The sequence below is a fragment of the Diuraphis noxia genome, unplaced genomic scaffold, assembly GCF_037042655.1.
Source record: "Diuraphis noxia isolate RWA-SAM2 unplaced genomic scaffold, SU_Dnox_SAM2 contig0011, whole genome shotgun sequence".
In the NCBI taxonomy this organism is placed as follows: domain Eukaryota; kingdom Metazoa; phylum Arthropoda; class Insecta; order Hemiptera; family Aphididae; genus Diuraphis; species Diuraphis noxia.
Genome location: NW_028301721.1, coordinates 531,920 through 558,095, shown reverse-complemented (window position 1 = coordinate 558,095; position 26,176 = coordinate 531,920).

Below are 26,176 nucleotides of genomic sequence, written 5' to 3'. Positions count from 1 at the left end.
TTTTTAACGTTAAGTTCACATTATTTTACATCTAAAACACGTGTTTACAATACATTTGGGTGAATACAAAAAACAGAAAAAAAAATTTGAGAAAAAATGGTGATAATTTCGCTAAATATCGATTAAAGTCATTTGTATTGAACTAATCATACTTTTTATATTTTTATCGTTAAGTTCACATTATTTTACATCTAAAACACGTATTTAAAATACATTTGGGTGAGTACAAAAAATAGAAAAAAAATTTGGGAAAAAATTGGGTAAAAAATGGTGATAATTCCGCTAAATATCGTTTAAAGTCATTTGTATTGAACTAATCATACATTTTATATTTTTATCGTTAAGTTCACATAATTTTACATCTAAAACACGTCTTTACAATACATTTGGGTGAATATAAAAGGTCGTAAAAAAATTTTGAAATACAGGTGATGAATCCGCTAAAAATCGTCTTAAGTCATTTCTATTAAACTAATCATACTTTTTATATTTTTATCGTTAAGATCACATAATTTTACATCTAAAACACGTCTTTACAATACATTTGGGTGAATATAAAAGGTCGTAAAAAAATTTTGAAATACAGGTGATGAATCCGCTAAATATCGTCTTAAGTCATTTCTATTAAACTAATCATACTTTTTATATTTTTAACGTTAAGATCACATTATTTTACATCTAAAACACGTGTTTACAAAACATTTGGGTGAATACAAAAAATAGAAAAAAAATTTGGTAAAAAATGGTGATAATTCCGCTAAATATCGTTTGAAGTCATTTGTATTGAACTAATCATACTTTTTATATTTTTAACATTAAGTTCACATTAATTTACATCTAAAACACGTCTTTACAATACATTTGAGTTAATATAAAAGGTCGTAAAAAAATTTTGAAATACAGGTGATGAATCCGCTAAATATCGTCTTAAGTCATTTCTATTAAACTAATCATACTTTTTATATTTTTAACGTTAAGTTCACATTATTTTACATCTAAAACACGTCTTTACAATACATTTGGGTGAATATAAAAGGTCGTAAAAAAATTTTGAAATACAGGTGATGAATCCGCTAAATATCATCTTAAGTCATTTCTATTAAACTAATCATACTTTTAATAGTTTTAACGTTAAGTTCACATTATTTTACATCTTAAACACGTCTTTACAATACATTTGGGTGAATACAAAAAACAGAAAAAAAAATTTGAGAAAAAATGGTGATAATTTCGCTAAATATCGATTAAAGTCATTTGTATTGAACTAATCATACTTTTTATATTTTTATCGTTAAGTTCACATTATTTTACATCTAAAACACGTATTTAAAATACATTTGGGTGAGTACAAAAAATAGATAAAAAATTTGGGAAAAAATTGGGTAAAAAATGGTGATAATTCCGCTAAGTATCGTTTAAAGTCATTTGTATTGAACTAATCATACTTTTTATATTTTTATCGTTAAGTTCACATTATTTTACATCTAAAACACGTATTTACAATACATTTGGGTGAATATAAAAGGTCGTAAAAAAATTTTGAAATACAGGTGATGAATCCGCTAAATATCATCTTAAGTCATTTCTATTAAACTAATCATACTTTTTATAGTTTTAACGTTAAGTTCACATTATTTTACATCTAAAACACGTCTTTACAATACATTTGGGTGAATATAAAAGGTCGTAAAAAAATTTTGAAATACAGGTGATAAATCCGCTAAAAATCGTCTTAAGTCATTTCTATTAAACTAATCATACTTTTTATATTTTTAACGTTAAGTTCACATTATTTTACATCTAAAACACGTGTTTACAATACATTTGGGTGAATACAAAAAATTTGAGAAAAAATGGTGATAATTTCGCTAAATGTCGATTAAAGTCATTTGTATTGAACTAATCATACTTTTTATATTTTTATCGTTAAGTTCACATTATTTTACATCTAAAACACGTATTTACAATACATTTGGGTGAGTACAAAAAATAGAAAAAAAATTTGGGAAAAAATTTGGTAAAAAATGGTGATAATTCCGCTAAATATCGTTTAAAGTCATTTGTATTGAACTAATCATAGTTTTTATATTTTTATCGTTAAGTTCACATATTTTTACATCTAAAACACGTCTTTACAATACATTTGGGTGAATATAAAAGGTCGTAAAAAAGTTTTGAAATACAGGTGATGAATCCGCTAAATATCGTCTTAAGTCATTTCTATTAAACTAATCATACTTTTTATATTTTTAACGTTAAGTTCACATTATTTTACATCTAATACACGTCTTTACAATACATTTGGGTGAATATAAAAGGTCGTAAAAAAATTTTGAAATACAGGTGATGAATCCGCTAAAAATCGTCTTAAGTCATTTCTATTAAACTAATCATACTTTTTATATTTTTAACGTTAAGTTCACATTAATATACATCTAAAACACGTCTTTACAATACATTTGAGTTAATATAAAAGGTCGTAAAAAAATTTTGAAATACAGGTGATGAATCCGCTAAATATCGTCTTAAGTCATTTCTATTAAACTTATCATACTTTTTATATTTTTAACGTTAAGTTCACATTATTTTACATCTAAAACACGTGTTTACAATACATTTGGGTGAATACAAAAAACAGAAAAAAAAATTTGAGAAAAAATGGTGATAATTTCGCTAAATATCGATTAAAGTCATTTGTATTGAACTAATCATACTTTTTATATTTTTATCGTTAAGTTCACATTATTTTACATCTAAAACACGTATTTAAAATACATTTGGGTGAGTACAAAAAATAGAAAAAAAATTTGGGAAAAAATTGGGTAAAAAATGGTGATAATTCCGCTAAATATCGTTTAAAGTCATTTGTATTGAACTAATCATACATTTTATATTTTTATCGTTAAGTTCACATAATTTTACATCTAAAACACGTCTTTACAATACATTTGGGTGAATATAAAAGGTCGTAAAAAAATTTTGAAATACAGGTGATGAATCCGCTAAAAATCGTCTTAAGTCATTTCTATTAAACTAATCATACTTTTTATATTTTTATCGTTAAGATCACATAATTTTACATCTAAAACACGTCTTTACAATACATTTGGGTGAATATAAAAGGTCGTAAAAAAATTTTGAAATACAGGTGATGAATCCGCTAAATATCGTCTTAAGTCATTTCTATTAAACTAATCATACTTTTTATATTTTTAACGTTAAGATCACATTATTTTACATCTAAAACACGTGTTTACAAAACATTTGGGTGAATACAAAAAATAGAAAAAAAATTTGGTAAAAAATGGTGATAATTCCGCTAAATATCGTTTGAAGTCATTTGTATTGAACTAATCATACTTTTTATATTTTTAACATTAAGTTCACATTAATTTACATCTAAAACACGTCTTTACAATACATTTGAGTTAATATAAAAGGTCGTAAAAAAATTTTGAAATACAGGTGATGAATCCGCTAAATATCGTCTTAAGTCATTTCTATTAAACTAATCATACTTTTTATATTTTTAACGTTAAGTTCACATTATTTTACATCTAAAACACGTCTTTACAATACATTTGGGTGAATATAAAAGGTCGTAAAAAAATTTTGAAATACAGGTGATGAATCCGCTAAATATCATCTTAAGTCATTTCTATTAAACTAATCATACTTTTAATAGTTTTAACGTTAAGTTCACATTATTTTACATCTTAAACACGTCTTTACAATACATTTGGGTGAATATAAAAGGTCGTAAAAAAATTTTGAAATACAGGTGATGAATCCGCTAAATATCATCTTAAGTCATTTCTATTAAACTAATCATACTTTTTATAGTTTTAACGTTAAGTTCACATTATTTTACATCTAAAACACGTATTTACAATACATTTGGGTGAGTACAAAAAATAGAAAAAAAATTTGGGAAAAAATTTGGTAAAAAATGGTGATAATTCCGCTAAATATCGTTTAAAGTCATTTGTATTGAACTAATCATAGTTTTTATATTTTTATCGTTAAGTTCACATATTTTTACATCTAAAACACGTCTTTACAATACATTTGGGTGAATATAAAAGGTCGTAAAAAAGTTTTGAAATACAGGTGATGAATCCGCTAAATATCGTCTTAAGTCATTTCTATTAAACTAATCATACTTTTTATATTTTTAACGTTAAGTTCACATTATTTTACATCTAATACACGTCTTTACAATACATTTGGGTGAATATAAAAGGTCGTAAAAAAATTTTGAAATACAGGTGATGAATCCGCTAAAAATCGTCTTAAGTCATTTCTATTAAACTAATCATACTTTTTATATTTTTAACGTTAAGTTCACATTAATATACATCTAAAACACGTCTTTACAATACATTTGAGTTAATATAAAAGGTCGTAAAAAAATTTTGAAATACAGGTGATGAATCCGCTAAATATCGTCTTAAGTCATTTCTATTAAACTTATCATACTTTTTATATTTTTAACGTTAAGTTCACATTATTTTACATCTAAAACACGTGTTTACAATACATTTGGGTGAATACAAAAAACAGAAAAAAAAATTTGAGAAAAAATGGTGATAATTTCGCTAAATATCGATTAAAGTCATTTGTATTGAACTAATCATACTTTTTATATTTTTATCGTTAAGTTCACATTATTTTACATCTAAAACACGTATTTAAAATACATTTGGGTGAGTACAAAAAATAGAAAAAAAATTTGGGAAAAAATTGGGTAAAAAATGGTGATAATTCCGCTAAATATCGTTTAAAGTCATTTGTATTGAACTAATCATACATTTTATATTTTTATCGTTAAGTTCACATAATTTTACATCTAAAACACGTCTTTACAATACATTTGGGTGAATATAAAAGGTCGTAAAAAAATTTTGAAATACAGGTGATGAATCCGCTAAAAATCGTCTTAAGTCATTTCTATTAAACTAATCATACTTTTTATATTTTTATCGTTAAGATCACATAATTTTACATCTAAAACACGTCTTTACAATACATTTGGGTGAATATAAAAGGTCGTAAAAAAATTTTGAAATACAGGTGATGAATCCGCTAAATATCGTCTTAAGTCATTTCTATTAAACTAATCATACTTTTTATATTTTTAACGTTAAGATCACATTATTTTACATCTAAAACACGTGTTTACAAAACATTTGGGTGAATACAAAAAATAGAAAAAAAATTTGGTAAAAAATGGTGATAATTCCGCTAAATATCGTTTGAAGTCATTTGTATTGAACTAATCATACTTTTTATATTTTTAACATTAAGTTCACATTAATTTACATCTAAAACACGTCTTTACAATACATTTGAGTTAATATAAAAGGTCGTAAAAAAATTTTGAAATACAGGTGATGAATCCGCTAAATGTCGTCTTAAGTCATTTCTATTAAACTAATCATACTTTTTATATTTTTAACGTTAAGTTCACATTATTTTACATCTAAAACACGTGTTTACAATACATTTGGGTGAATACAAAAAACAGAAAAAAAAATTTGAGAAAAAATGGTGATAATTTCGCTAAATATCGATTAAAGTCATTTGTATTGAACTAATCATACTTTTTATATTTTTATCGTTAAGTTCACATTATTTTACATCTAAAACACGTATTTAAAATACATTTGGGTGAGTACAAAAAATAGAAAAAAAATTTGGGAAAAAATTGGGTAAAAAATGGTGATAATTCCGCTAAATATCGTTTAAAGTCATTTGTATTGAACTAATCATACATTTTATATTTTTATCGTTAAGTTCACATAATTTTACATCTAAAACACGTCTTTACAATACATTTGGGTGAATATAAAAGGTCGTAAAAAAATTTTGAAATACAGGTGATGAATCCGCTAAAAATCGTCTTAAGTCATTTCTATTAAACTAATCATACTTTTTATATTTTTATCGTTAAGATCACATAATTTTACATCTAAAACACGTCTTTACAATACATTTGGGTGAATATAAAAGGTCGTAAAAAAATTTTGAAATACAGGTGATGAATCCGCTAAATATCGTCTTAAGTCATTTCTATTAAACTAATCATACTTTTTATATTTTTAACGTTAAGTTCACATTATTTTACATCTAAAACACGTCTTTACAATACATTTGGGTGAATATAAAAGGTCGTAAAAAAATTTTGAAATACAGGTGATGAATCCGCTAAATATCATCTTAAGTCATTTCTATTAAACTAATCATACTTTTAATAGTTTTAACGTTAAGTTCACATTATTTTACATCTTAAACACGTCTTTACAATACATTTGGGTGAATATAAAAGGTCGTAAAAAAATTTTGAAATACAGGTGATGAATCCGCTAAATATCATCTTAAGTCATTTCTATTAAACTAATCATACTTTTTATAGTTTTAACGTTAAGTTCACATTATTTTACATCTAAAACACGTATTTACAATACATTTGGGTGAGTACAAAAAATAGAAAAAAAATTTGGGAAAAAATTTGGTAAAAAATGGTGATAATTCCGCTAAATATCGTTTAAAGTCATTTGTATTGAACTAATCATACTTTTTATATTTTTATCGTTAAGTTCACATATTTTTACATCTAAAACACGTCTTTACAATACATTTGGGTGAATATAAAAGGTCGTAAAAAAGTTTTGAAATACAGGTGATGAATCCGCTAAATATCGTCTTAAGTCATTTCTATTAAACTAATCATACTTTTTATATTTTTAACGTTAAGTTCACATTATTTTACATCTAAAACACGTCTTTACAATACATTTGGGTGAATATAAAAGGTCGTAAAAAAATTTTGAAATACAGGTGATGAATCCGCTAAAAATCGTCTTAAGTCATTTCTATTAAACTAATCATACTTTTTATATTTTTAACGTTAAGTTCACATTAATTTACATCTAAAACACGTCTTTACAATACATTTGAGTTAATATAAAAGGTCGTAAAAAAATTTTGAAATACAGGTGATGAATCCGCTAAATATCGTCTTAAGTCATTTCTATTAAACTTATCATACTTTTTATATTTTTAACGTTAAGTTCACATTATTTTACATCTAAAACACGTGTTTACAATACATTTGGGTGAATACAAAAAACAGAAAAAAAAATTTGAGAAAAAATGGTGATAATTTCGCTAAATATCGATTAAAGTCATTTGTATTGAACTAATCATACTTTTTATATTTTTATCGTTAAGTTCACATTATTTTACATCTAAAACACGTATTTAAAATACATTTGGGTGAGTACAAAAAATAGAAAAAAAATTTGGGAAAAAATTGGGTAAAAAATGGTGATAATTCCGCTAAATATCGTTTAAAGTCATTTGTATTGAACTAATCATACATTTTATATTTTTATCGTTAAGTTCACATAATTTTACATCTAAAACACGTCTTTACAATACATTTGGGTGAATATAAAAGGTCGTAAAAAAATTTTGAAATACAGGTGATGAATCCGCTAAAAATCGTCTTAAGTCATTTCTATTAAACTAATCATACTTTTTATATTTTTATCGTTAAGATCACATAATTTTACATCTAAAACACGTCTTTACAATACATTTGGGTGAATATAAAAGGTCGTAAAAAATTTTGAAATACAGGTGATGAATCCGCTAAATATCGTCTTAAGTCATTTCTATTAAACTAATCATACTTTTTATATTTTTAACGTTAAGATCACATTATTTTACATCTAAAACACGTGTTTACAAAACATTTGGGTGAATACAAAAAATAGAAAAAAAATTTGGTAAAAAATGGTGATAATTCCGCTAAATATCGTTTGAAGTCATTTGTATTGAACTAATCATACTTTTTATATTTTTAACGTTAAGTTCACATTAATTTACATCTAAAACACGTCTTTACAATACATTTGAGTTAATATAAAAGGTCGTAAAAAAATTTTGAAATACAGGTGATGAATCCGCTAAATATCGTCTTAAGTCATTTCTATTAAACTTATCATACTTTTTATATTTTTAACGTTAAGTTCACATTATTTTACATCTAAAACACGTGTTTACAATACATTTGGGTGAATACAAAAAACAGAAAAAAAAATTTGAGAAAAAATGGTGATAATTTCGCTAAATATCGATTAAAGTCATTTGTATTGAACTAATCATACTTTTTATATTTTTATCGTTAAGTTCACATTATTTTACATCTAAAACACGTATTTAAAATACATTTGGGTGAGTACAAAAAATAGAAAAAAAATTTGGGAAAAAATTGGGTAAAAAATGGTGATAATTCCGCTAAATATCGTTTAAAGTCATTTGTATTGAACTAATCATACATTTTATATTTTTATCGTTAAGTTCACATAATTTTACATCTAAAACACGTCTTTACAATACATTTGGGTGAATATAAAAGGTCGTAAAAAAATTTTGAAATACAGGTGATGAATCCGCTAAATATCGTCTTAAGTCATTTCTATTAAACTAATCATACTTTTTATATTTTTAACGTTAAGTTCACATTAATTTACATCTAAAACACGTCTTTACAATACATTTGAGTTAATATAAAAGGTCGTAAAAAAATTTTGAAATACAGGTGATGAATCCGCTAAATATCGTCTTAAGTCATTTCTATTAAACTAATCATACTTTTTATATTTTTAACGTTAAGTTCACATTATTTTACATCTAAAACACGTGTTTACAATACATTTGGGTGAATACAAAAAACAGAAAAAAAAATTTGAGAAAAAATGGTGATAATTTCGCTAAATATCGATTAAAGTCATTTGTATTGAACTAATCATACTTTTTATATTTTTATCGTTAAGTTCACATTATTTTACATCTAAAACACGTATTTAAAATACATTTGGGTGAGTACAAAAAATAGATAAAAAATTTGGGAAAAAATTGGGTAAAAAATGGTGATAATTCCGCTAAGTATCGTTTAAAGTCATTTGTATTGAACTAATCATACTTTTTATATTTTTATCGTTAAGTTCACATTATTTTACATCTAAAACACGTATTTACAATACATTTGGGTGAATATAAAAGGTCGTAAAAAAATTTTGAAATACAGGTGATGAATCCGCTAAATATCATCTTAAGTCATTTCTATTAAACTAATCATACTTTTTATAGTTTTAACGTTAAGTTCACATTATTTTACATCTAAAACACGTCTTTACAATACATTTGGGTGAATATAAAAGGTCGTAAAAAAATTTTGAAATACAGGTGATAAATCCGCTAAAAATCGTCTTAAGTCATTTCTATTAAACTAATCATACTTTTTATATTTTTAACGTTAAGTTCACATTATTTTACATCTAAAACACGTGTTTACAATACATTTGGGTGAATACAAAAAATTTGAGAAAAAATTGTGATAATTTCGCTAAATGTCGATTAAAGTCATTTGTATTGAACTAATCATACTTTTTATATTTTTATCGTTAAGTTCACATTAATATACATCTAAAACACGTCTTTACAATACATTTGAGTTAATATAAAAGGTCGTAAAAAAATTTTGAAATACAGGTGATGAATCCGCTAAATATCGTCTTAAGTCATTTCTATTAAACTTATCATACTTTTTATATTTTTAACGTTAAGTTCACATTATTTTACATCTAAAACACGTGTTTACAATACATTTTGGTGAATACAAAAAACAGAAAAAAAAATTTGAGAAAAAATGGTGATAATTTCGCTAAATATCGATTAAAGTCATTTGTATTGAACTAATCATACTTTTTATATTTTTATCGTTAAGTTCACATTATTTTACATCTAAAACACGTATTTAAAATACATTTGGGTGAGTACAAAAAATAGAAAAAAAATTTGGGAAAAAATTGGGTAAAAAATGGTGATAATTCCGCTAAATATCGTTTAAAGTCATTTGTATTGAACTAATCATACATTTTATATTTTTATCGTTAAGTTCACATAATTTTACATCTAAAACACGTCTTTACAATACATTTGGGTGAATATAAAAGGTCGTAAAAAAATTTTGAAATACAGGTGATGAATCCGCTAAAAATCGTCTTAAGTCATTTCTATTAAACTAATCATACTTTTTATATTTTTATCGTTAAGATCACATAATTTTACATCTAAAACACGTCTTTACAATACATTTGGGTGAATATAAAAGGTCGTAAAAAAATTTTGAAATACAGGTGATGAATCCGCTAAATATCGTCTTAAGTCATTTCTATTAAACTAATCATACTTTTTATATTTTTAACGTTAAGATCACATTATTTTACATCTAAAACACGTGTTTACAAAACATTTGGGTGAATACAAAAAATAGAAAAAAAATTTGGTAAAAAATGGTGATAATTCCGCTAAATATCGTTTGAAGTCATTTGTATTGAACTAATCATACTTTTTATATTTTTAACATTAAGTTCACATTAATTTACATCTAAAACACGTCTTTACAATACATTTGAGTTAATATAAAAGGTCGTAAAAAAATTTTGAAATACAGGTGATGAATCCGCTAAATGTCGTCTTAAGTCATTTCTATTAAACTAATCATACTTTTTATATTTTTAACGTTAAGTTCACATTATTTTACATCTAAAACACGTGTTTACAATACATTTGGGTGAATACAAAAAACAGAAAAAAAAATTTGAGAAAAAATGGTGATAATTTCGCTAAATATCGATTAAAGTCATTTGTATTGAACTAATCATACTTTTTATATTTTTATCGTTAAGTTCACATTATTTTACATCTAAAACACGTATTTAAAATACATTTGGGTGAGTACAAAAAATAGAAAAAAAATTTGGGAAAAAATTGGGTAAAAAATGGTGATAATTCCGCTAAATATCGTTTAAAGTCATTTGTATTGAACTAATCATACATTTTATATTTTTATCGTTAAGTTCACATAATTTTACATCTAAAACACGTCTTTACAATACATTTGGGTGAATATAAAAGGTCGTAAAAAAATTTTGAAATACAGGTGATGAATCCGCTAAAAATCGTCTTAAGTCATTTCTATTAAACTAATCATACTTTTTATATTTTTATCGTTAAGATCACATAATTTTACATCTAAAACACGTCTTTACAATACATTTGGGTGAATATAAAAGGTCGTAAAAAAATTTTGAAATACAGGTGATGAATCCGCTAAATATCGTCTTAAGTCATTTCTATTAAACTAATCATACTTTTTATATTTTTAACGTTAAGTTCACATTATTTTACATCTAAAACACGTCTTTACAATACATTTGGGTGAATATAAAAGGTCGTAAAAAAATTTTGAAATACAGGTGATGAATCCGCTAAATATCATCTTAAGTCATTTCTATTAAACTAATCATACTTTTAATAGTTTTAACGTTAAGTTCACATTATTTTACATCTTAAACACGTCTTTACAATACATTTGGGTGAATATAAAAGGTCGTAAAAAAATTTTGAAATACAGGTGATGAATCCGCTAAATATCATCTTAAGTCATTTCTATTAAACTAATCATACTTTTTATAGTTTTAACGTTAAGTTCACATTATTTTACATCTAAAACACGTATTTACAATACATTTGGGTGAGTACAAAAAATAGAAAAAAAATTTGGGAAAAAATTTGGTAAAAAATGGTGATAATTCCGCTAAATATCGTTTAAAGTCATTTGTATTGAACTAATCATACTTTTTATATTTTTATCGTTAAGTTCACATATTTTTACATCTAAAACACGTCTTTACAATACATTTGGGTGAATATAAAAGGTCGTAAAAAAGTTTTGAAATACAGGTGATGAATCCGCTAAATATCGTCTTAAGTCATTTCTATTAAACTAATCATACTTTTTATATTTTTAACGTTAAGTTCACATTATTTTACATCTAAAACACGTCTTTACAATACATTTGGGTGAATATAAAAGGTCGTAAAAAAATTTTGAAATACAGGTGATGAATCCGCTAAAAATCGTCTTAAGTCATTTCTATTAAACTAATCATACTTTTTATATTTTTAACGTTAAGTTCACATTAATTTACATCTAAAACACGTCTTTACAATACATTTGAGTTAATATAAAAGGTCGTAAAAAAATTTTGAAATACAGGTGATGAATCCGCTAAATATCGTCTTAAGTCATTTCTATTAAACTTATCATACTTTTTATATTTTTAACGTTAAGTTCACATTATTTTACATCTAAAACACGTGTTTACAATACATTTGGGTGAATACAAAAAACAGAAAAAAAAATTTGAGAAAAAATGGTGATAATTTCGCTAAATATCGATTAAAGTCATTTGTATTGAACTAATCATACTTTTTATATTTTTATCGTTAAGTTCACATTATTTTACATCTAAAACACGTATTTAAAATACATTTGGGTGAGTACAAAAAATAGAAAAAAATTTGGGAAAAAATTGGGTAAAAAATGGTGATAATTCCGCTAAATATCGTTTAAAGTCATTTGTATTGAACTAATCATACATTTTATATTTTTATCGTTAAGTTCACATAATTTTACATCTAAAACACGTCTTTACAATACATTTGGGTGAATATAAAAGGTCGTAAAAAAATTTTGAAATACAGGTGATGAATCCGCTAAAAATCGTCTTAAGTCATTTCTATTAAACTAATCATACTTTTTATATTTTTATCGTTAAGTTCACATTATTTTACATCTAAAACACGTATTTACAATACATTTGGGTGAATATAAAAGGTCGTAAAAAAATTTTGAAATACAGGTGATGAATCCGCTAAATATCATCTTAAGTCATTTCTATTAAACTAATCATACTTTTTATAGTTTTAACGTTAAGTTCACATTATTTTACATCTAAAACACGTCTTTACAATACATTTGGGTGAATATAAAAGGTCGTAAAAAAATTTTGAAATACAGGTGATAAATCCGCTAAAAATCGTCTTAAGTCATTTCTATTAAACTAATCATACTTTTTATATTTTTAACGTTAAGTTCACATTATTTTACATCTAAAACACGTGTTTACAATACATTTGGGTGAATACAAAAAATTTGAGAAAAAATGGTGATAATTTCGCTAAATGTCGATTAAAGTCATTTGTATTGAACTAATCATACTTTTTATATTTTTATCGTTAAGTTCACATTAATATACATCTAAAACACGTCTTTACAATACATTTGAGTTAATATAAAAGGTCGTAAAAAAATTTTGAAATACAGGTGATGAATCCGCTAAATATCGTCTTAAGTCATTTCTATTAAACTTATCATACTTTTTATATTTTTAACGTTAAGTTCACATTATTTTACATCTAAAACACGTGTTTACAATACATTTTGGTGAATACAAAAAACAGAAAAAAAAATTTGAGAAAAAATGGTGATAATTTCGCTAAATATCGATTAAAGTCATTTGTATTGAACTAATCATACTTTTTATATTTTTATCGTTAAGTTCACATTATTTTACATCTAAAACACGTATTTAAAATACATTTGGGTGAGTACAAAAAATAGAAAAAAAATTTGGGAAAAAATTGGGTAAAAAATGGTGATAATTCCGCTAAATATCGTTTAAAGTCATTTGTATTGAACTAATCATACATTTTATATTTTTATCGTTAAGTTCACATAATTTTACATCTAAAACACGTCTTTACAATACATTTGGGTGAATATAAAAGGTCGTAAAAAAATTTTGAAATACAGGTGATGAATCCGCTAAAAATCGTCTTAAGTCATTTCTATTAAACTAATCATACTTTTTATATTTTTATCGTTAAGATCACATAATTTTACATCTAAAACACGTCTTTACAATACATTTGGGTGAATATAAAAGGTCGTAAAAAAATTTTGAAATACAGGTGATGAATCCGCTAAATATCGTCTTAAGTCATTTCTATTAAACTAATCATACTTTTTATATTTTTAACGTTAAGATCACATTATTTTACATCTAAAACACGTGTTTACAAAACATTTGGGTGAATACAAAAAATAGAAAAAAAATTTGGTAAAAAATGGTGATAATTCCGCTAAATATCGTTTGAAGTCATTTGTATTGAACTAATCATACTTTTTATATTTTTAACATTAAGTTCACATTAATTTACACCTCAAACACGTCTTTACAATACATTTGAGTTAATATAAAAGGTCGTAAAAAAATTTTGAAATACAGGTGATGAATCCGCTAAATGTCGTCTTAAGTCATTTCTATTAAACTAATCATACTTTTTATATTTTTAACGTTAAGTTCACATTATTTTACATCTAAAACACGTGTTTACAATACATTTGGGTGAATACAAAAAACAGAAAAAAAAATTTGAGAAAAAATGGTGATAATTTCGCTAAATATCGATTAAAGTCATTTGTATTGAACTAATCATACTTTTTATATTTTTATCGTTAAGTTCACATTATTTTACATCTAAAACACGTATTTAAAATACATTTGGGTGAGTACAAAAAATAGAAAAAAAATTTGGGAAAAAATTGGGTAAAAAATGGTGATAATTCCGCTAAATATCGTTTAAAGTCATTTGTATTGAACTAATCATACATTTTATATTTTTATCGTTAAGTTCACATAATTTTACATCTAAAACACGTCTTTACAATACATTTGGGTGAATATAAAAGGTCGTAAAAAAATTTTGAAATACAGGTGATGAATCCGCTAAAAATCGTCTTAAGTCATTTCTATTAAACTAATCATACTTTTTATATTTTTATCGTTAAGATCACATAATTTTACATCTAAAACACGTCTTTACAATACATTTGAGTTAATATAAAAGGTCGTAAAAAAATTTTGAAATACAGGTGATGAATCCGCTAAATATCGTCTTAAGTCATTTCTATTAAACTAATCATACTTTTTATATTTTTAACGTTAAGTTCACATTATTTTACATCTAAAACACGTCTTTACAATACATTTGGGTGAATATAAAAGGTCGTAAAAAAATTTTGAAATACAGGTGATGAATCCGCTAAATATCATCTTAAGTCATTTCTATTAAACTAATCATACTTTTAATAGTTTTAACGTTAAGTTCACATTATTTTACATCTTAAACACGTCTTTACAATACATTTGGGTGAATATAAAAGGTCGTAAAAAAATTTTGAAATACAGGTGATGAATCCGCTAAATATCATCTTAAGTCATTTCTATTAAACTAATCATACTTTTTATAGTTTTAACGTTAAGTTCACATTATTTTACATCTAAAACACGTATTTACAATACATTTGGGTGAGTACAAAAAATAGAAAAAAAATTTGGGAAAAAATTTGGTAAAAAATGGTGATAATTCCGCTAAATATCGTTTAAAGTCATTTGTATTGAACTAATCATACTTTTTATATTTTTATCGTTAAGTTCACATATTTTTACATCTAAAACACGTCTTTACAATACATTTGGGTGAATATAAAAGGTCGTAAAAAAGTTTTGAAATACAGGTGATGAATCCGCTAAATATCGTCTTAAGTCATTTCTATTAAACTAATCATACTTTTTATATTTTTAACGTTAAGTTCACATTATTTTACATCTAAAACACGTCTTTACAATACATTTGGGTGAATATAAAAGGTCGTAAAAAAATTTTGAAATACAGGTGATGAATCCGCTAAAAATCGTCTTAAGTCATTTCTATTAAACTAATCATACTTTTTATATTTTTAACGTTAAGTTCACATTAATTTACATCTAAAACACGTCTTTACAATACATTTGAGTTAATATAAAAGGTCGTAAAAAAATTTTGAAATACAGGTGATGAATCCGCTAAATATCGTCTTAAGTCATTTCTATTAAACTTATCATACTTTTTATATTTTTAACGTTAAGTTCACATTATTTTACATCTAAAACACGTGTTTACAATACATTTGGGTGAATACAAAAAACAGAAAAAAAAATTTGAGAAAAAATGGTGATAATTTCGCTAAATATCGATTAAAGTCATTTGTATTGAACTAATCATACTTTTTATATTTTTATCGTTAAGTTCACATTATTTTACATCTAAAACACGTATTTAAAATACATTTGGGTGAGTACAAAAAATAGAAAAAAAATTTGGGAAAAAATTGGGTAAAAAATGGTGATAATTCCGCTAAATATCGTTTAAAGTCATTTGTATTGAACTAATCATACATTTTATATTTTTATCGTTAAGTTCACATAATTTTACATCTAAAACACGTCTTTACAATACATTTGGGTGAATATAAAAGGTCGTAAAAAAATTTTGAAATACAGGTGATGAATCCGCTAAAAATCGTCTTAAGTCATTTCTATTAAACTAATCATACTTTTTATATTTTTATCGTTAAGATCACATAATTTTACATCTAAAACACGTCTTTACAATACATTTGGGTGAATATAAAAGGTCGTAAAAAAATTTTGAAATACAGGTGATGAATCCGCTAAATATCGTCTTAAGTCATTTCTATTAAACTAATCATACTTTTTATATTTTTAACGTTAAGATCACATTATTTTACATCTAAAACACGTGTTTACAAAACATTTGGGTGAATACAAAAAATAGAAAAAAAATTTGGTAAAAAATGGTGATAATTCCGCTAAATATCGTTTGAAGTCATTTGTATTGAACTAATCATACTTTTTATATTTTTAACGTTAAGTTCACATTAATTTACATCTAAAACACGTCTTTACAATACATTTGAGTTAATATAAAAGGTCGTAAAAAAATTTTGAAATACAGGTGATGAATCCGCTAAATATCGTCTTAAGTCATTTCTATTAAACTTATCATACTTTTTATATTTTTAACGTTAAGTTCACATTATTTTACATCTAAAACACGTGTTTACAATACATTTGGGTGAATACAAAAAACAGAAAAAAAAATTTGAGAAAAAATGGTGATAATTTCGCTAAATATCGATTAAAGTCATTTGTATTGAACTAATCATACTTTTTATATTTTTATCGTTAAGTTCACATTATTTTACATCTAAAACACGTATTTAAAATACATTTGGGTGAGTACAAAAAATAGAAAAAAAATTTGGGAAAAAATTGGGTAAAAAATGGTGATAATTCCGCTAAATATCGTTTAAAGTCATTTGTATTGAACTAATCATACATTTTATATTTTTATCGTTAAGTTCACATAATTTTACATCTAAAACACGTCTTTACAATACATTTGGGTGAATATAAAAGGTCGTAAAAAAATTTTGAAATACAGGTGATGAATCCGCTAAAAATCGTCTTAAGTCATTTCTATTAAACTAATCATACTTTTTATATTTTTATCGTTAAGATCACATAATTTTACATCTAAAACACGTCTTTACAATACATTTGGGTGAATATAAAAGGTCGTAAAAAAATTTTGAAATACAGGTGATGAATCCGCTAAATATCGTCTTAAGTCATTTCTATTAAACTAATCATACTTTTTATATTTTTAACGTTAAGTTCACATTATTTTACATCTAAAACACGTCTTTACAATACATTTGGGTGAATATAAAAGGTCGTAAAAAAATTTTGAAATACAGGTGATGAATCCGCTAAATATCATCTTAAGTCATTTCTTTTAAACTAATCATACTTTTAATAGTTTTAACGTTAAGTTCACATTATTTTACATCTTAAACACGTCTTTACAATACATTTGGGTGAATATAAAAGGTCGTAAAAAAATTTTGAAATACAGGTGATGAATCCGCTAAATATCATCTTAAGTCATTTCTATTAAACTAATCATACTTTTTATAGTTTTAACGTTAAGTTCACATTATTTTACATCTAAAACACGTCTTTACAATACATTTGGGTGAATATAAAAGGTCGTAAAAAAATTTTGAAATACAGGTGATGAATCCGCTAAAAATCGTCTTAAGTCATTTCTATTAAACTAATCATACTTTTTATATTTTTAACGTTAAGTTCACATTAATTTACATCTAAAACACGTCTTTACAATACATTTGAGTTAATATAAAAGGTCGTAAAAAAATTTTGAAATACAGTTGATGAATCCGCTAAATATCGTCTTAAGTCATTTCTATTAAACTAATCATACTTTTTATATTTTTAACGTTAAGTTCACATTATTTTACATCTAAAACACGTCTTTACAATACATTTGGGTGAATATAAAAGGTCGTAAAAAAATTTTGAAATACAGGTGATGAATCCGCTAAAAATCGTCTTAAGTCATTTCTATTAAACTAATCATACTTTTTATATTTTTAACGTTAAGTTCACATTAATTTACATCTAAAACACGTCTTTACAATACATTTGAGTTAATATAAAAGGTCGTAAAAAAATTTTGAAATACAGGTGATGAATTCGCTAAATATCGTCTTAAGTCATTTCTATTAAACTAATCATACTTTTTATATTTTTAACGTTAAGTTCACATTATTTTACATCTGAAACACGTGTTTACAATACATTTGGGTGAATACAAAAAACAGAAAAAAAAATTTGAGAAAAAATGGTGATAATTTCGCTAAATATCGATTAAAGTCATTTGTATTGAACTAATCATACTTTTTATATTTTTATCGTTAAGTTCACATTATTTTACATCTAAAACACGTATTTACAATACATTTGGGTGAGTACAAAAAATAGAAAAAAAATTTGGGAAAAAATTTGGTAAAAAATGGTGATAATTCCGCTAAATATCGTTTAAAGTCATTTGTATTGAACTAATCATAGTTTTTATATTTTTATCGTTAAGTTCACATAATTTTACATCTAAAACACGTCTTTACAATACAGTTGGGTGAATATAAAAGGTCGTAAAAAAATTTTGAAATACAGGTGATGAATCCGCTAAATATCGTATCATACTTTTTATTTTTTTAACGTATAGTTCACATTATTTTACATTTAAAACACATCTTTACAATACATTTTGGTGAATATAAAAGGTCGTAAAAAAATTTTGATAAACAGGTGATGAATCCGCTAAATATCGTCTTAAGTTATTTCTATTAAACTAATCATACTTTTTATATTTTTAACGTATAGTTCACATTATTTTACATCTAAAGCACATCTTTACAATACATTTTGTTGAATATAAAAGGTCGTCAAAAAATTTTGATAAACAGGTGATGAATCCGCTAAATATTATCTTAAGTTATTTCTATTAAACTAATCATACTTTTTATATTTTTAACGTTTAGTTCACATTATTTTACACCAAAAAAACGTCTTTACAATACATTTGGGAGAATATAAAAGGTCGAAAAAAATTTTGAAAAACAGGTGATGAATCCGCTAAATGTCATCTTAAGTCATTTCTATTAAAATATTCATATTTTTTAAATTTTTATCGTTAAGTTCACATTATTTTACATCTAAAACACTTCTTTACAATACAGTTGGGTGAATTTAAAAGGTCGTAATACAATTTTGAAAAACAGATGATGAATCCGCTAAATATCGTCTTAAGTCATTTCTATTAAACTAATCATACTTTATATATTTTTATCGTTAACTGCACATAATTTGACATCTAAAACACGTCTTTACAATACATTTTGGTGAATATAAAAGGTCGTAAAAAAATTTTGATAAACAGGTGATGAATACGCTAAATATCGTCTTAAGTTACTTCTATTAAACTAATCATACTTTTTATATTTTGAACATTAATTTCACATTCTTTGACATCAAAAACACGTCTCTACAATACATTTGGTTGAATATAAAATATCGTAAAAACATTTGTGAAAAAATTTGATTAAAAATTGTGTTGAGTCCGCTAAATATCGTCTTAAGTCATTTCTTTAAACTAATCATACTTTTTATATTTTTATCGTTGAGTTTACATTATTTTACATCTAAAACACATCTTTAAAATACATTTTGGTGAATATAAAAGGTCGTAAAAAAATTTTGAAAAATAGGTGATGAATTCGCTAAATATCGTCTAAAGTCATTTGTATTGAACTAATCATACTTTTTATATTTTTGTCGTTAAGTTCACATTATTTTACATCTAAAACACGGCATTAAAATACATTTTGGTGAATATAAAGGGTCGTAAAAAATTTTTGAAAAACAGGTGATGAATCCGCTAAATATCGTCTTAAGTCATTTCTATTAAACTAATCATACTTTTGATATTTTTAACGTTAAGTTCACATTATTTTACATCTAAAACACGTATTTACAATACATTTGGGTGAATAAAAAAATAGAAAAAAAATTTGGGAAAAAATTTGGTAAAAAATGGTGATAATTCCGCTAAATATCGTCTAAGGTCATTTATATTGAACTAATCATACTTTTAAAATTTTTATCGTTAAGTTCACATAATTTGACATCTAAAACAAGTCTTTACAATGCATTTGGGTGAATATAAAAGGTCGTAAAAAAATTTTGAATTACAGGTGATGAATCCGCTAAATATCGTCTTAAGTTATTTCTATTAAACTAATCATACTTTTTATATTTTTACGTGAAGTTCACATAATTTTACATCTTAAACACGTCTTTAGAATGCATCAAAAAAATTTTGATAAACAGGTGATGAATACGCTAAATATCGTCTTAAGTTATTTCTATTAAACTAATCATACTTTTTATATTTTTAACGTATAGTTCACATTATTTTACATCTAAAACACATCTTTACAATACATTTTGGTGAATATAAAAGGTCGTCAAAAAATTTTGATAAACAGGTGATGAATCCGCTAAATATCGTCTTAAGTCATTTCTATTAAAATAATCATACTTTTTATATTTTTAACGTTAATTTCACATTCTTTGACATCTAAATCACGTCTCTACAATACATTTGGTTGAATATAAAAGGTCGTAAATAAATTTTGAAAAACAGGTGATGAATCCACTAAATATCGTCTTAAGTCATTTCTATTAAACTAATCATACTTTTTATATTTTTAACGTATAGTTCACATTATTTTACATCTAAATCACATCTTTACAATACATTTTGGTGAATATAAAAGGTCGTAAAAAAATTTTGATAAACAGGTGATGAATACGCTAAATATCGTCTTAAGTCATTTCTATTAAACTAATCATACTTTTTATATTTTTAACATTAATTTCACATTCTTTGACATTTAAAACACGTCTCTACAATACATTTGGTTGAATATAAAATATCGTAAAAAAATTTGTGAAAAAATTTGATTAAAAATTGTGTTGAGTCCGCTAAATATCGTCTTAAGTCATTTCTTTAAACTAATCATACTTTTTATATTTTTATCGTTGATTTTACATTATTTTACATCTAAAACACATCTTTAAAATACATTTGGGTGAATTTAAAAGGTAGTAAAAAAATTTTGAAAAACAGGTGATGAATCCGCTAAATATCGTCTTAAGTCATTTCTATTAAACTAATCATACTTTTTATATTTTTAACGTTAAGTTCACATTATTTTACATCTAAAACACGTCTTTACAATACATTTGGGTGAATATAAAAGGTCGTAAAAAAATTTTGAAATACAGGTGATGAATCCGCTAAAAATCGTCTTAAGTCATTTCTATTAAACTAATCATACTTTTTATATTTTTAACGTTAAGTTCACATTAATTTACATCTAAAACACGTCTTTACAATACATTTGAGTTAATATAAAAGGTCGTAAAAAAATTTTGAAATACAGGTGATGAATCCGCTAAATATCGTCTTAAGTCATTTCTATTAAACTTATCATACTTTTTATATTTTTAACGTTAAGTTCACATTATTTTACATCTAAAACACGTGTTTACAATACATTTGGGTGAATACAAAAAACAGAAAAAAAAATTTGAGAAAAAATGGTGATAATTTCGCTAAATATCGATTAAAGTCATTTGTATTGAACTAATCATACTTTTTATATTTTTATCGTTAAGTTCACATTATTTTACATCTAAAACACGTATTTAAAATACATTTGGGTGAGTACAAAAAATAGAAAAAAAATTTGGGAAAAAATTGGGTAAAAAATGGTGATAATTCCGCTAAATATCGTTTAAAGTCATTTGTATTGAACTAATCATACATTTTATATTTTTATCGTTAAGTTCACATAATTTTACATCTAAAACACGTCTTTACAATACATTTGGGTGAATATAAAAGGTCGTAAAAAAATTTTGAAATACAGGTGATGAATCCGCTAAAAATCGTCTTAAGTCATTTCTATTAAACTAATCATACTTTTTATATTTTTATCGTTAAGATCACATAATTTTACATCTAAAACACGTCTTTACAATACATTTGGGTGAATATAAAAGGTCGTAAAAAAATTTTGAAATACAGGTGATGAATCCGCTAAATATCGTCTTAAGTCATTTCTATTAAACTAATCATACTTTTTATATTTTTAACGTTAAGATCACATTATTTTACATCTAAAACACGTGTTTACAAAACATTTGGGTGAATACAAAAAATAGAAAAAAAATTTGGTAAAAAATGGTGATAATTCCGCTAAATATCGTTTGAAGTCATTTGTATTGAACTAATCATACTTTTTATATTTTTAACGTTAAGTTCACATTAATTTACATCTAAAACACGTCTTTACAATACATTTGAGTTAATATAAAAGGTCGTAAAAAAATTTTGAAATACAGGTGATGAATCCGCTAAATATCGTCTTAAGTCATTTCTATTAAACTTATCATACTTTTTATATTTTTAACGTTAAGTTCACATTATTTTACATCTAAAACACGTGTTTACAATACATTTGGGTGAATACAAAAAACAGAAAAAAAAATTTGAGAAAAAATGGTGATAATTTCGCTAAATATCGATTAAAGTCATTTGTATTGAACTAATCATACTTTTTATATTTTTATCGTTAAGTTCACATTATTTTACATCTAAAACACGTATTTAAAATACATTTGGGTGAGTACAAAAAATAGAAAAAAAATTTGGGAAAAAATTGGGTAAAAAATGGTGATAATTCCGCTAAATATCGTTTAAAGTCATTTGTATTGAACTAATCATACATTTTATATTTTTATCGTTAAGTTCACATAATTTTACATCTAAAACACGTCTTTACAATACATTTGGGTGAATATAAAAGGTCGTAAAAAAATTTTGAAATACAGGTGATGAATCCGCTAAAAATCGTCTTAAGTCATTTCTATTAAACTAATCATACTTTTTATATTTTTATCGTTAAGATCACATAATTTTACATCTAAAACACGTCTTTACAATACATTTGGGTGAATATAAAAGGTCGTAAAAAAATTTTGAAATACAGGTGATGAATCCGCTAAATATCGTCTTAAGTCATTTCTATTAAACTAATCATACTTTTTATATTTTTAACGTTAATTTCACATTATTTTACATCTAAAACACGTCTTTACAATACATTTGGGTGAATATAAAAGGTCGTAAAAAAATTTTGAAATACAGGTGATGAATCCGCTAAATATCATCTTAAGTCATTTCTATTAAACTAATCATACTTTTAATAGTTTTAACGTTAAGTTCACATTATTTTACATCTTAAACACGTCTTTACAATACATTTGGGTGAATATAAAAGGTCGTAAAAAAATTTTGAAATACAGGTGATGAATCCGCTAAATATCATCTTAAGTCATTTCTATTAAACTAATCATACTTTTTATAGTTTTAACGTTAAGTTCACATTATTTTACATCTAAAACACGTCTTTACAATACATTTGGGTGAATATAAAAGGTCGTAAAAAAATTTTGAAATACAGGTGATGAATCCGCTAAAAATCGTCTTAAGTCATTTCTATTAAACTAATCATACTTTTTATATTTTTAACGTTAAGTTCACATTAATTTACATCTAAAACACGTCTTTACAATACATTTGAGTTAATATAAAAGGTCGTAAAAAAATTTTGAAATACAGGTGATGAATCCGCTAAATATCGTCTTAAGTCATTTCTATTAAACTAATCATACTTTTTATATTTTTAACGTTAAGTTCACATTATTTTACATCTAAAACACTTCTTTACAATACATTTGGGTGAATATAAAAGGTCGTAAAAAAATTTTGAAATACAGGTGATGAATCCGCTAAAAATCGTCTTAAGTCATTTCTATTAAACTAATCATACTTTTTATATTTTTATCGTTAAGTTCACATTATTTTACATCTAAAACACGTATTTACAATACATTTGGGTGAGTACAAAAAATAGAAAAAAAATTTGGGAAAAAATTTGGTAAAAAATGGTGATAATTCCGCTAAATATCGTTTAAAGTCATTTGTATTGAACTAATCATAGTTTTTATATTTTTATCGTTAAGTTCACATAATTTTACATCTAAAACACGTCTTTACAATACAGTTGGGTGAATATAAAAGGTCGTAAAAAAATTTTGAAATACAGGTGATGAATCCGCTAAATATCGTATCATACTTTTTATTTTTTTAACGTATAGTTCACATTATTTTACATTTAAAACACATCTTTACAATACATTTTGGTGAATATAAAAGGTCGTAAAAAAATTTTGATAAACAGGTGATGAATCCGCTAAATATCGTCTTAAGTTATTTCTATTAAACTAATCATACTTTTTATATTTTTAACGTATAGTTCACATTATTTTACATCTAAAGCACATCTTTACAATACATTTTGTTGAATATAAAAGGTCGTCAAAAAATTTTGATAAACAGGTGATGAATCCGCTAAATATTATCTTAAGTTATTTCTATTAAACTAATCATACTTTTTATATTTTTAACGTTTAGTTCACATTATTTTACACCAAAAAAACGTCTTTACAATACATTTGGGAGAATATAAAAGGTCGAAAAAAATTTTGAAAAACAGGTGATGAATCCGCTAAATGTCATCTTAAGTCATTTCTATTAAAATATTCATATTTTTTAAATTTTTATCGTTAAGTTCACATTATTTTACATCTAAAACACTTCTTTACAATACAGTTGGGTGAATTTAAAAGGTCGTAATACAATTTTGAAAAACAGATGATGAATCCGCTAAATATCGTCTTAAGTCATTTCTATTAAACTAATCATACTTTATATATTTTTATCGTTAACTGCACATAATTTGACATCTAAAACACGTCTTTACAATACATTTTGGTGAATATAAAAGGTCGTAAAAAAATTTTGATAAACAGGTGATGAATACGCTAAATATCGTCTTAAGTTACTTCTATTAAACTAATCATACTTTTTATATTTTGAACATTAATTTCACATTCTTTGACATCAAAAACACGTCTCTACAATACATTTGGTTGAATATAAAATATCGTAAAAAAATTTGTGAAAAAATTTGATTAAAAATTGTGTTGAGTCCGCTAAATATCGTCTTAAGTCATTTCTTTAAACTAATCATACTTTTTATATTTTTATCGTTGAGTTTACATTATTTTACATCTAAAACACATCTTTAAAATACATTTTGGTGAATATAAAAGGTCGTAAAAAAATTTTGAAAAATAGGTGATGAATTCGCTAAATATCGTCTAAAGTCATTTGTATTGAACTAATCATACTTTTTATATTTTTGTCGTTAAGTTCACATTATTTTACATCTAAAACACGGCATTAAAATACATTTTGGTGAATATAAAGGGTCGTAAAAAATTTTTGAAAAACAGGTGATGAATCCGCTAAATATCGTCTTAAGTCATTTCTATTAAACTAATCATACTTTTGATATTTTTAACGTTAAGTTCACATTATTTTACATCTAAAACACGTATTTACAATACATTTGGGTGAATAAAAAAATAGAAAAAAAATTTGGGAAAAAATTTGGTAAAAAATGGTGATAATTCCGCTAAATATCGTCTAAGGTCATTTATATTGAACTAATCATACTTTTAAAATTTTTATCGTTAAGTTCACATAATTTGACATCTAAAACAAGTCTTTACAATGCATTTGGGTGAATATAAAAGGTCGTAAAAAAATTTTGAATTACAGGTGATGAATCCGCTAAATATCGTCTTAAGTTATTTCTATTAAACTAATCATACTTTTTATATTTTTACGTTAAGTTCACATAATTTTACATCTTAAACACGTCTTTAGAATGCATCAAAAAAATTTTGATAAACAGGTGATGAATACGCTAAATATCGTCTTAAGTTAT